General features: G+C 43.6%; 1 protein-coding gene and 1 pseudogene across 1 annotated transcript in view; both read right to left on the bottom strand.

The window, feature by feature from the left end:
• The window catches only part of SV2C (synaptic vesicle glycoprotein 2C), a 240420-nt gene that overhangs the window by 34598 nt on the left and 193296 nt on the right, over positions 1-12526 (bottom strand). The gene's annotated exons all lie outside the window — the stretch shown is intronic.
• Positions 8987-10300, bottom strand: LOC115846859 (G2/mitotic-specific cyclin-B1 pseudogene; annotated as a pseudogene).

Raw genomic sequence — 12526 nt, 5'->3', positions numbered from 1 at the left:
GTTCCTCAAGGCCACAGAGCTGAAGTTATGCACCAGAATCTTCTCCACCGGGATTTGAGGCAGAATCTTATACCACACGTGTCCGCATGTCTATGCTTACTCAAACACAGACTTTGTTGATAAATCATATAAACAACCTACATCATATAAACATGCTACATCAATCTTAGATTCATAAGCACTTTCTGGGAATTTAATACCTGAGGACTATGTGGACTGCTAAATTAACTACAACATAAACTTTAGGAGGGGATGCCTCCTCTCAATGTTTTATGTAGCAGAAGTTCAAACGTCTCACATATCCAAAACACAGAGGAAATCATATGACGGAACTAAGAAAACATACCTTGTTCACTTCACATTTGATCCAAGAGCTTCATATAAAGGAATTCTTTTTTAAAAGTGCTGGAGCCAACGGAAACTGATCCCCACCTACATATCTGAGCTCATCTTCTGCTGGTCCCCTCCTTCACTTGGTCCATCCCACCGACCTGCTTCAAGTTCTCTGAATACACAAAGCTTAATTCCATTTTAGGGGCTTTGCCTTATTTCCTAGGAAGCCCAGCCATGCACTGAAAGGATGGTGGTTGTATGTCAGCCAGCCTTCCTATGAGTTTTGAAGTGAGAGGATTTTTCAGTATTTCTTGTCCTCAAAGGAGTCCCCTCGGGGTCTTTGCGTTTGACGTTTTCCCTTCCTGGACTGCTCTGCCTGAGTATTTGCATACATGCATGCCTCCTTTATACTTTCCAGGTCTCAGTTTAAGGTCATCTCTTCAGAGAGGCCTGAACACCCAATCCCACTCTTATCATCGAGACCTGCTTTATTGTCTCCACAGCACTACTGCTATCTAAAGCTGTGAATTCATTGATTTGTTTTTTTTTTGCTGTCTCTCCCTTTCCACACCATGAAAGCAGGAATTCTGCTTTTGTGACTCATCAATATAACCCCAGTGCCTATAGCAAGTCCTGGTCTATAGGAAGTGTTCTTTAAATGTTTGTTAAATGCACACGCGCGCGCGCACACACACACACACACACAGGCATACCCTTTTGCGTTTACATATGTACTTGAACATGTACAGAATTGCTGTAGGCTACTTTTGTTTTGACATTTTTTCTGAATCTACACTAAGCAGCAAAACAACTCTGATTTACTTTTTCAAATTAAATTTGTAATTTGTATACAGTAAAATTTTTTATTACTTTTTTTTTTTTTTTTTTTTGCGGTTTGCGGGCCTCTCACTGTTGTGGCCTCTCCCGTTACGGAGCACAGGCTCCGGACGTGCAGGCTCAGCGGCCATGGCTCACGGGCCCAGCCGCTCCGCGGCATGTGGGATCCTCCCGGACCGAGGCACAAACCCGTGTTCCCTGCATCGGCAGGCAGACTCTCAACCACTGCGCCACCAGGGAAGCCCTGTTATTACTTTTTAAGTTACATTGTTCTGTGAGTTTGATAAATGTACGGAGTCACGTAACCACCATCATAATCAGGATACAGATTATTGCATCACCCCGAAACATTCCTTCCCGCTGCCCCTTCAGAGTCAACCCCTCCTCTATGCCTGACCCCTGGCAATCACTGGTCTGTTCTCCGTCCCTACAGTTTTGCCTTTTCCACAATGTCATATAAATGGATGTATATTGTACGCAGCTTTTAAACTCTGGCTTCTCACGCTTCGCATAACGCATTCATGCAGACTGCTGCACATTTTAATAGTTGCGGCTTTTCATTGCTGAGTAGCATTTCACTGTGTGGATATTTCATGTGTTTACCCACTCATCAGCTGAAGGACGGCTGGAATTTTTCCATTTTTAGGGGATTATAAATAAAGCCGTTATAAACACTTCAGACGGCTTTTTGTGTATCCCAAAGTTTTCCCTTTCTCTTGGTAAATACCTAGGACTGGGTAAATTGAGTCATTTAATAAGTATATGCTTAGGTTTATAAGAAACTGCAAACTATTTTCCACAGTGGCTGTACCATTTTGCCCCCCTACCACTAGTATATGAGAGTTCTAGCTTCTTTACACACTTCCCACCACCTTTTTGCCAGTTCTTTTTTTTTTTTTTTTTTGGTTAAATTTTGGCCTTCTATAGGTGTGTAGCGGTATCTCACCATGATTTTAATTTGCACTTCCCTAATGCCTAGTGATACCTTAATTTACTTTCTGTTCATTCATTCATACTTTTATTGAGTGCCTCTCTGTACCAGTCACAGTGCTGAGATGTAGAGGCTAATGCTTATTTCCTGCCCTCAAGGAGTTAAAGTACAGAAGAAGAGGCAGATGTGTTAACAGACATGATAAACAGTATGACTCCTGCTAGAACAGGTTCTAAAGGAAGTGTAGAGGGAGTACAGAAGGGGCGGAGGTACCTATCCCAAGGAGTCTTCTCGTAAGAGCCCTTGATAAATTTCTTGTCTGATTCGGGTCCATGAAAACGAAGAGAGCAAATTCATAAATTTCTAACATCCAAGTTTGAGATACAGTTCAAATCAGTACTAAAGAAGCAGAAGAGACCAGCCAGGACTGACGGTGCCATGCCCGATCCCCGACTCTCTCCTACTGTATTACAGCTATTTGACTTGAAGAGAGAAAGGAGAGCCCTAGAAGCAGGAGGGAGTCCTAGAAAAGGAGTTCAACCCTACTCCCCTTTTAGGATATGCCCTGGGATGGGAGGGGCGGTACGGAGAGACAGAGACTGATGGATGATATCCTGTGGCCTGAATGAGGGGTAGACACAGTGAGGGTCTTAAGAAATGACCCTGCAGATGCTTTGTAAAACTAAAATACCATTAACCTAGATTAAAAATGAATGATAAGAATGACGACAATGACTGCCATAACTACTCGGCGGTGAATTCTCAGGACCCCTCCTCCCCAGCTCCATTTCAAGATGAGTCACATTTGCATTTGAGAGTGACACAAAGCCCAAACCACAGACATCAGGAAGTGGGGAGACATGAGCATGGAGTGAAGGACTAGAATGTGATACAAGCCACATGCAACTGGGAAAGCGGTTGTTGCTTTCGGATATTCACCCACACTTAGTAAAACGGATTCTCTTCTTCATGTTGGCACCATGCCTTTTTTGTCTTTTAAAAAAAAAAAGATTCTTGCATAGACGGTGGTTCTAACTGTCCTTTGGACTTTGTTTAAAATACCCATTAGAATATCATACTGAGGGATTTATCTAAACATAATGTACATTCCAGGCAAGGAAGGACCTCAATTAGAGTATTACAGAAAGCGGTGACTGTGCAGCGCTAATCAGCGTGGCACTAATAAGGGTGTTATGTGTCTTGCATGATAATCAAGGCCATTTACCAGGCTCAAGCTGATGTGCTCTGAATGCAGAAACCAGATGCCTTCCCAGCTGCCTGACTGTCTGAAATCTTTCAAGGTGCCAAGGCAGAAGAGTGGTCCACACGGAGAAGAATGCTGGCTTTCATGTTCTTTTCTGGCTCTGTTCCTGAAGTACTGGTGAATTGGCACCTACTCTATTGATCTATATTTGATTGATAGTTATATGATATTTTCAATGACCCGGTTCCTTGGTAAGAAGGCATATTTTAGGTACAAGACACAAATGTCCTAGAACATTAGTATTATTAATGAATATTAATAAAAAATAAATACTATAGGTGAGATCAGTTTTCAATAGCTAAAACATAAATCACCTATATTTCTGTGTCAGTGGTCTTCACTCACAAGGCACATAGCTAACTAAAATTCTCTTTGGAAAAGTGGCTCCAAATACATTTTCTCAAGTGGCCAACAAGCTTAGGAAGGGAACAATGATCAGGTGAATTTCTGCTTTTATTCCTATAGAAATAAAATGTTATCCCCTCAACCTGTCACTGGTTTAAAATATAAGTACTATCTAATCAGCATGAAACATTAATCCTCAGCTAGAAACTCAGGTTGTCACACATCTAGTATTATCTGTGGCTCCATAAGATTCAACCAGGTGCAGCTGGACAGTCCTTGTGGCCGATATCAGCAGACATTTTTCACCTTCTTCTCAGTTGTTAAAAAAAGGGGGGGAAAAGCAAGGGTGAAGATAATAGGTAAATAAACTATGGTACAGGGGCTTCCCTGGTGGCACAGTGGTTGAGAGTCCGCCTGCCAATGCAGGGGACACGGGTTCGTGCCCCGGTCTGGGAAGATCCCACATGCCGCGGAGCGGCTGGGCCCGTGAGCCATGGCCGCTGAGCCTGCGCGTCCAGAGCCTGTGCTCCGCAACGGGAGAGGCCACAGCGGCGAGAGGCTCGCGTACCGCAAAAACAAACAAACAAACAAACAAACTATGGTACAGCCATGCTATAGAAGACAGTGTAACTATTGGCAAAAAAGTGAGGTAGATTTTTCTGAACTGATTTGGAAACTGTCCAAGTAACATGCTCAGTGAGGAAAAATCCTTTTCAAACCAATGTAAATAGTAGTGATTTCATTTTTATATACACATAAACTATATCATTATATCTAGAAAACAAGCGGGAGGGAGAGATACTCAACTATTTTACATGGTTATTCAAGGTAGCGGGTGGGAGCTATTAGGGGCCTTTCGCTTTGGCATTATTTAATTTTTGAGTTTTGTATCACCTTGTATTACTTTTTACTCAGAGGGGGGAAAAACCTTTTCAAAGAGTTGCAAGCCTTTGATTTTTCTGAAATGTAAGGTCTGATGGGAAAAGAGAGGAGATAAGGAAACTGGAATGATAACTGCGACAGTATTTAGCATCCATATACAACTTTCAGAACTAAACTAACGTTGTTAATTCTGACTCTGACGAATCTTAACATTGACACTACAGGACTCATTTATGGAGAGCAGTGAGGAAGTGCCTCGGTGTCTCTGGGTGGGAAAGAAAATGATGTTCACAGATCTTTCATCTGTAAACCTGTATCTCTAGTCACAGTCTGATTTTGGATTCTCAGGCCAAGGCCAGTTGCCTCTTGAGCGGTAATGGCACAAGCGCTATTGCCAACAGCGATACACAAAGAAATCACACACACAGAGCTCGTGGGGATCTGTCTGCAGCACAAAATCATGCATTCAAGAAGTGAGGGCCAATTCAACTGGAATTACACACCCCAGGGAGAGGGTGCAACTAACTGTCGTAGTTGTCTGTCTCTAAGAGCAGGCCTAGGCCACAAGCTGACCTTTCTTGCTGGTTTCTCTATTTCTGTTTCTAAGCTCTGGTCCTACCATTTGGAATGCACAGAACCAGAGTCAACAGCAGGAGGAAGTCACATTATGCTTCTGGTTCCTGATTCTGACTTGTGATCCTAACCACACTTTTGAAGAAGCACACTGCCTGGTGGCTTTTGAAACACAGAAATTTATGGGCTTATTTTTCAGGGTTTATCTGCTGTGAGTGCTCCAAATATGAAAAGAAAGAATGAGAGGACCTTTCCAGAAAGAGTTCCTGGTAAAAGCATGTAAGACTCATTCAAGCATGGTGCTTCCCAAGCTTCCCTGACAGAAATGAGTCCAAGGGTTTGAAAAAAGCTGACAGCATAAAGTGTGTGTGTGTGTGTGTGTGTGTGTGTGTGTGTGTGTGAGAGAGAGAGAGAGAGAGAGAGAGATGTGTGTGTGTGTGTCTGTTTTAAACAAAGGTCCTTTGGAATTTTCTTTTGTAGACAAACAATAATATAGTACTAGTACTATGACTATGTAGGTCAAGGACTTCCCTGGTGGCGCAGTGGTTAAGAATCCATCTGCCAATGAAGGGGACACGGGCTCGAGCCCTGGTCTGGGAAGATCCCACATGTCGTGGAGCAACTAAGCCTGTGTGCCACAACTACTGAGCCTGCGCTCTACAGCCCATGAGCCACAACTACTGAGCCCGTGTGCCGTAATTACTAAAGCCCACACGCCTACAGCCCATGCTTTCCAACAAGAGAAGCCACCACAATGAGAAGCCAGCCTGAGCACCACAAGGAAGAGTAGCCCCCGCTCACCGCAACTAGAGAAAGGCTGCACACAGCAACGAAGACCCAACGCAGCCAAAATAATAATAAATAATAATAATGTAGGTCAATTGAAATTTTATCAAAAATTTTTCTATAAATATATACCACAATAGCCTATAGGATAGTCAAATTTTGACCATATACAAATGAAGCTTATAAATGCATATAAAGGCAGCTCATTACTCTGTAAATACACTGAATATATTCATATTTATTATCTTATAGCACATATAGGCACACATTAACTTTCCTTCTCTGTTTTACACACATAAATATTTATTTAAAAGGAACTGTATAGGGCTTCCCTGGTGGCGCAGTGGTTGAGAGTCCGCCTGCCGATGCAGGGGACACAGGTTCGTGCCCCGGTCCGGGAAGATCCCACATGCCGCGGAGTGGCTGGGCCCGTGAGCCATGGCCGCTGAGCCTGTGCGTCCGGAGACTGTGCTCCGCAACGGGAGAGGCCACAACAGTGAGTGGCCCACGTACCACATTAAAAAAAAAAAAAAAAAGGAACTGTATATGTTTTGCAGACTTATATTAATATATAAACTCTTACATAAGCTGATATCCATGGACGAATAATAATAAATCAACTATGTTCATTTTGTGAACAGGCATCGTTTTAGGAAACTGAAAAGCAAACAAAAATAAATATTGGGAATTCTTACATTAGGTAGAAAGTTGGAGTAATAGACTCTAAAGCCATTTCTGGGGCTCAGGTTCTCTCTGATTCTAAGATCTTGTGCCTGGACCAGATGAAGCCACAGGAAAACCTCTCTTGAGTATAGATCCATGGTAAGAAATGGAACACTTTCAAAATTGAACAGAACAAAACAAACTTGTAAGCCACAATTTGTACTGACACAAGTGCCCAAAGGTTGGTAGAGAACTTGTAGCAAAATGATACTTATTTTCCATATTAGCAAATCAGTCAATCTGCTTTCAAATCAGCTGTCCTTAAAAATATATATATATATATTTTTTGTGATACGCGGGCCTCTCACTGTTGCGGCCTCTCCTGTTGCGGAGCACAGGCTCCAGACACGCAGGCTCAGCGTCCATGGCTCACGGGCCCAGCCGCTTCGCGGCATGTGGGATCTTCCCGGACCAGGGCACGAACCCGTGTCCCCTGCATCGGCATGTGGACTCTCAACCACCACGCCACCAGGGAAGCCCTAAAAAACTATTTTTTTCTAAACAGTGCTCCATACAACTTCATGATCCCTATTCTATTCCAGACGAAGATCTCTTTGTTCTTTGCACATGGTGTCAGCAAGAGTTTGCTGCTCTTGATCAGTAAAAGCTCTCTCTTCATTTCCAGCAGATTATTAATGACAGAGCACAGAAATGCTCATGGAATCCACTCTTAGAAGAAAGTTTTTCTCCCCAGGGTGGGGATGAGGAAGGGGCTGTAGTATTTCCCGTGTTATGACAACAGAGGTCAGCCTGAGTGTTCTTTGTTGCTGGTGCCAAAGGTCGCACTCATACATCTCCACTAACTGTTGACCTCTCTACCTGCTCCTGTTTTTCTAGCCCCATTTCTTGCCTTGTAGCCTCTGATCCAGAACAAATCGTTTAACGCTTGACAAGCGAAACAGCTGCTTAGCTCATGATTCAGGCCCAAAATGGCCCATAGAGTTTTGTCATTTATGTCAAAAAAAATTCCATTCTAACAGGCTAGGAAATGCATGGCCATCACAGTGACCTGGGAGCTCAAGGAAGGGGACATCACACCCTGCTTCCAGGCACCGTGGGTGGAAATATGAGGCTGGAGAGGTCCACTCCATCAGCCCCATAGCTGGATATTGCTCACTTGTATCCAGTTTAAACCCACCCAGAGAACAGCCTTCTGATCTTTGTGGTGTTTGTGGTCATAGGATGTTTGTGGTCATAGGATGCTTCATGAAAGGCCCCAGCCCGGGTGGAGATGCTCAACCTTCCTTCCTCACAGCCTTCCAGACCAGGAATGTGGAAGCCAGCCTCTACTCTCTTCCCTCCCTGTGTCTAGTCAATCACTGAGAATATGATGCTATTTTCTGTATTTCTCCCAAACGTGTTCCTTTCTTTCCACCTCTGCTTTAGGCCAGGCCCTCACCCCTCGTTCAGCTCACCCTAACAGGGCTGATGCGCAGAGGGCACGGATCTGTAGGGCTGTGCCCACTTCTGCAATACGGAAGTATGTGTGTCATGGATACTGCCCTGAGTCCTGAGCCTTGGATCTCTCCATGGTCCAGCAACAGCGGGGTCTGCTTGACCCAGCAGGGGCCTCAGGACCTGGTGCCAGTGCTTCGGCTTTCTTCTCCTCTGACTGGGAAATGCCCTGTGGTTAAATGATTTTAATATCCCCTGTTTTTCTCTTCTGGGAACAACGTGTGTTAATTTTATTAGGAATAGCTGATGTACAATATTATATGTTTCAGGTATACAACACAGTGATTCACAATTTTTAAAGGCTATACTCCATTTATAGTTATTATAAAATATGGGCTATATTCCCTGTGCTGTGCTATAAAATATATCCCTGTAGCTTATTTATCTTAGACATAGTGGTTTGTATCTCTTAATCTGCTACCCCTATCTTGCCCCTCCACCCTTCCCTCTGCCCACTGGTAACCGTTAGTTTGTTCTCTGTATCTATGTCTGTTTCTATTTTGTTATATTCACTAGTTTGTTTCATTTTTTAGATTCAACATATAATTGATTATAATATAGTATTTGCCTTTCTCTGACCTATTTCACTAAGCATAATACCCTCCAAATCCATTGTTGCAAATGGCAAAATCTCATTCTTTTTCTTATGGCTCCGTAGTATTCCGTTGTGTACATATACCACATCTTCTACATCGATTCATCTGTTGATGAACACTTAGGTTGCTTCCATATCTTGGCTATTGTAAATGATGATACTATGTACATTGGGGTGCATGTACCTTTTTTTTAAAATATGTACAGATGGCACATGGTGCCAATTTTATTTGCAGATATTATAGTATTCCAAAGTTCACAAGTTAAGCCTTTGCCACAGCCTTGGCTAAATCTTGAACGAGTGCAGAATTCAGCTGTGCTAGAGTGCTGATCTTAGCATGCTTAGATGTGGCCTACTTGTTCTTGATAGTCATGTGCTTTGTAAGCCCACGATTCACCATGACTATATTCTTAGCCAGGTGTTGCATAACAACAAGAAGCGATTGTTGACCGTGTATGACAGGTAATGCTGTAGAGTTGGTGTCCATCCACCATCATCAAGAATTTTCAGTGCTAAACAAAAAGCTCCCACTGCAACCTGAGAAGAAGGAAAGTGCACCATATCGTAGTCCAACATAGTTCCAACAGATATTTGGCCAAAGTTTGTAGCTCAGCATCAACCTCTCCAATCTTAGATGCTCTCCTAAGGAAATGCAGGGGTAGAGGGCGACCCAGACTAAAATTTAAAGCTCTTAGAATCTTCATTTCCATCTGTTTGATTTGGTACTTAGTGTAGGTGTTGTCAGTCACAAAGGCAAAGTCACCAATTTCTGGAGGGTACATTTCCTCGTATTTGCTTGCAATAAACATGGCAGTGACACCAACCAGCTGCAGCATCTTCTTGGGCACACAACTATCCTGCATGAACTGGTCAATAATGGAAACAGTCATGTACATGGTCTCCTGGAGTAAGTGAATTTCATTTGAACCTGCACTGGCCAGTCAGTTAGGATGGCTCTCATGTTTCCAGTGATTTCACGACCCAGTAGGTAGTTTGGTCTGACTGCTTCCTCTTCCTCCAGTTGTCTCAGATAAGCATAGATATCTTTTACATATTCACTACAAAGGTTTGGATCCGCTCCATCTTCTGCACCCACATCACTCGCTGTAAGAATTACATCAGAGAAAGCCCGACACACATATTCTCCTGCAGGGGCACAGACAGATGTTTCCATGGGGCTTGGAGAGGGAGTATCAACCAAAATAGGCTCAGGGGGAAGTTTCTCTGCTTTAACAGGCTCGGGTTCTGGCTCTGGCTCCAGATCCAGCTCCGCTGGGGGCTCCGGCACAGGTATAGGAGCCTTTTCCAGAGGTTTTGGTAGATTTTTAGCAATAACTTTTCCAGCACCTAAAGTTTTTGCTTCCTTTTTCAGGGGTAGTTTGGCCTGTGGCTGTTCACTGACTTTGTTGCCGATGTCTCCAAGAGCTGTCCTTGGCCTCAGCCCGGGCTTAGAGGTTGCAACAGTGGCCACAGGCACGCGCTTTGTGCCTGCCATACTGACCTTCGCCTTATTTTCAGCATTAATTTTCGTGTTCTTCCTCTCTCCATCCGTCTGCACCCCAAACTCTCCCACCATTTTAGGGGCCCACTGACTGCCATCCTCCCCCCAAATCTGTCCCGGTCCACTCCTGCCAGGGGAACTCCAGCAGGCGAGATAGGGAGAGGAGACACAGCGAGCCAGGAGAGCCGCGTTTGTTCACCGTCCTTAGCAGCTCATCCTGGTGATCCAGAGCGCCATGGCGTCCTCTGCACCAGGCAGCAGCTCAGTGGGGAGAAGCAGAGCACGGGAGCCCCAGACCAGCCGGGGACCTTGAACCCACCGCAGGCCAAGAGCCATTCCCTCATGTACCTTTTTGAAGTAGTTGTTTTCGTTTTTTTCTTCAGATATATACCCAAGAGTGGAATTGCTGGGTCATATGGTGGTTCCATTTTCAGTTTTCCTTCTTTTTTTTTAGTAGTTATTTATTCATTTGTTTGCACTGGGTCTTAGTTGCGGCCAGCGGGCTCCTTAGTTGTGGCTCACCAGCTCCTTAGTTGCAGCACATGGGCTCCTTAGTTGCGGCAGGCGGGCTCCTTAGTTGTGGCATGCAAATTCTCAGTTGCAGCATGCATGTGGGATCTAGTTCCCTGACCAGGGGTCAAACCTGGCCCCCCTGCACTGGGGGCATGGAGTCTTATCCACTGCACCACCAGGGAAGTACTGTTTTCCACAGTGGCTGCACCAATCTACAGGCCCACCAACAGTGTACAGTTCTCTCCACACCCTTGCCAGCATTTGTTATTTGAATACCACCTCTCTTTAACAGAGTTTCCAACCAGCTTCCAACCTGCCTAGTCTAATCTATCTTCCATGTACCTTCAAGAGATCTTTCCATAAGAAAAACGGAATCACAAACTCACTTACTAGCTTGAAACCTTTTAGTGGTTCTCCACTGGCCCTTCAGGATAAAGTTCAGATTCTTTAGTGTGACCACAGGGCCCTCCAAGACCTGGCTCCTGCCCTTCTCTCCAGCCTCATTCCTCAGAAATCCCTCCTTCCAATCTTTGCTACCTGCTGTGCAACATCTTTACATCTTTACCCTTCCCCGTCCTCGTCAGTTTGGAGAACTCCTAAGCTTCAGTCTTCTTTTCACCAAGTAGAGAGGAACATCCTCTGTAAATTCTTCCAGACACATTAACGAGTATTCACTTCCCCCACTGAGCTATCTTGGGATCCTGTGAATTCCCACAGCCCTTAGCGTGGTGCCTGACACGGAGAAAAGCCGCAGCAGAGAGTAATCATTCATCGGCAAGTCTCTTCCTGGAGGGCAGGGGCCACGTCTTATTCATCTTTAGTACAAAACGTGGCAAAGAGTAGTCACTCGACAAATGCTTATTAGTTAATCAATAAGTAACCTGTTCTTGGATTCCTTTAAAATCAGAGTATTTGCCTAATACCTTCAAAAGTGACTTTTTGGAAACATATCATTATATTTCCTAATTTCCAAATATATGGAGTTTTGTTTCGGTAACTGATTTCTAGCTGAATTTCCTTGTGGTAGGAGATCATGCATGGTGGTATTTTGAAATATGTTGGAACTGTTTACGATTTTTAAAAAATTTTCTTATTTCTTGGTCGCACCACATGGCATGTGGGATCTTAGTTCTCCAACCAGGGATCAAACTCAAGCCCCCGCAGTCAGTGGAAGTGCAGAGTCTTAACCACTGGACCACCAAGGACGTCTTTACAATTTTTGTTTTTTCAAGCTTTATTGAGGTATGATGGACAATTTTAAAATGTACCCGTTTAAGGTGTACAAAGTGATGATTTGATATATATATATAGCTTGTGAAATGATTATCATAATCAAGTTAATACACATATACACCAACCCACATTTAAGATCTACTCCACAAATTTCAAGTATACAATACAGAATTATTTATCTGTTGTCACTATAACACACACAGAACTATGGTCATATTAGATCCCCGGAACTTATTCAACTTACAACTGAAAGTTTGTACACTTTGCCAATACTTCTTCATTTCCCGCAGTTTCCAATGTTATAGTTTGGCTTCCCTCTAGAGCAACGAATGTACTTTCTCGTGGACAGACTTAAGACTTCCCCCACACGAACTGGACTTCCTTTTGGAAAAGTAAAACTCTCAAGAGTTCATATACCAATACGTAACTCAAAGGGGCACTTCTCATGTCTTTAAAGCATGTTTCATACAGATTGTTTGAAAATAGAACATAGGAACCCAAATCAGTTCAATTGTTGGCAGAAACCCAGTTCACTCTTGCCCATCCCTGATTTAT

This window comes from Globicephala melas, chromosome 3 (genome assembly GCF_963455315.2).
Source record: "Globicephala melas chromosome 3, mGloMel1.2, whole genome shotgun sequence".
In the NCBI taxonomy this organism is placed as follows: Eukaryota; Metazoa; Chordata; class Mammalia; order Artiodactyla; family Delphinidae; genus Globicephala; species Globicephala melas.
Note: the sequence above shows the minus strand (reverse complement) of the source record. Positions and strands in the feature narration are given on the sequence as shown.